Source organism: Psammomys obesus, unplaced genomic scaffold, assembly GCF_907164565.1.
Source record: "Psammomys obesus unplaced genomic scaffold, mPsaObe1.curated_primary_1811, whole genome shotgun sequence".
Lineage (NCBI taxonomy): Eukaryota > Metazoa > Chordata > Mammalia > Rodentia > Muridae > Psammomys > Psammomys obesus.
The window spans coordinates 24848449-24850110 of record NW_026585895.1 but is presented as its reverse complement, the minus strand read 5'-3'; the positions used below and the strand labels follow the sequence as shown (position 1 = coordinate 24850110).

The window sequence follows — 1662 nt, the reverse complement described above, 5'->3', positions numbered from 1 at the left end:
TTAGGACTTAGGATGGCTCCATTTCCACAAACTCTTTACCATGGGGAAAGGCTGGGGAATCAGGACCATGTTGCCCCAGAGCTGGTGAATAACCAGGAATTTAATGAATCTCTACTAGAAGATAAATAAGATGCAGAGAAGAGAGGGTGATAATAGTTTTGGATGCTACGGTGGTTAGTTTTTGTCAGCTTGACACAAACCTAGACATACCTGAAAGATGGATTCTCAGCTGAGGAATCACCTCCAACAGATTGGTCTGAGTATATATGTGGGGGATTTTCCCAATTACTAATAGACATAGTAAGGCACAGCCCACTGTGGGCGGCGTCCTCCCTGGGTATGTGGTCTTGGGCTTTGTAAGAAAGATAGCTGAACAAGCCAAAGAGAGCAAACCAGTGACAGCTCTCCTCTTTTGGTTTCTGCTTCAAGCCTTGACTTCCCTCAAAAATGGTTTTTAACCTGTAAGCCAAATAAACACTTTTCTCTGCAAGTTGCTTTTGGTCAGTGTTTTATCACAGCCAACAGAAACCAAACTTAGGACGATGCTAGTTCTAGAATGGCATGCCAATAGCTAAAAAAAAAAAAAAAATTAATGTGCATTTTATTGGCTTTTTTTAACATTAAAAAGTGAGTTTAATTAATCAACAAGAGAGAATTTTTTTCCAAGAAAGGCAGGTGAGTTTTGTTGAGCAAGAATTAGAAGCGAGGGGCTCCATAATTGTCTGGCATCTGCTTGATGTTGTATCTATGATTAGAAATGTACATGATAGGAACTCCAGGGATCTTCCAGATTCTTTGATTGAGATAATAGTTAACTGTGGCCATAATATAACACTTGTGTTAAGTTACTCTCTGTACCAAGCAATCATCAGCATAGGTTCCTTTGTGTGTGCATGGCAATCAGTCAAATCTTGGATCCTTGGCAATCCTTAGTGCCACCCCATACTTCTGTCCGAATTTCTCAATTTCAGCCATTAAATAATCAGTTATACAAGGAATACGCTTGGCATACAGACAGTCCATCATTGACTGCACTAAGTCCAGTTTGGCTTTAATGGAGAAGTTGATGCAGTTGGTATCAACGAGGATGTATAAAGCAGACACAATTGTGTATTATACTGGAAGAATACACAGGAAGGATGTTGGGGACTTCTCTTTCCTTCAGCACACTGGAATCTTTTTCTCTCTCATTTTTTTTTAGGCTTTAATCTATCCTTTTCCTTAAGTCTCTCATCTCTGATGCTAAGCATTCGCTTCATAGCCACACACTTTCTTTTCTTTTGCTTCCACAGCATGACACTTTTATCATACTGGCTTTTTTATACAGTGTGTTTTATTGTATTCTTCCTCCTTCCCTAAGTCCTCCCAGATCCTTTCATCCATACCCATCTGACTTCATATTTTTCCTCTCTCTCAGAAAAAATCAAAACAAATGAAAAGACAAGAAATAACAAAACAAAGTAAAAAAAAAAAAAAAAACCCTGCACAAAAGAACATGGAGTCCCTTTTGTGTTGGACAACTACTTCTAGGCATGGGGCCTGCCCTGGAGTGTAGTTGATATGCCCAGCATCACTCTGTTGGGGAGAACTGATCTTCTCTTTCGCAGCGGGTATCAGTTGCAAATAGCTTCTTGGTTAGGGATGGAACTTTGTGCCCACCTC

At 39.9% G+C, this 1662-nt stretch overlaps 1 pseudogene; it reads right to left on the bottom strand.

Annotated features, from left to right (window-relative positions):
* Positions 1-696: 696 nt before the first annotated feature.
* LOC129671304 (rRNA-processing protein FCF1 homolog) lies at positions 697-1286 on the bottom strand (annotated as a pseudogene).
* Between the last annotated feature and the right edge of the window lie 376 nt (positions 1287-1662).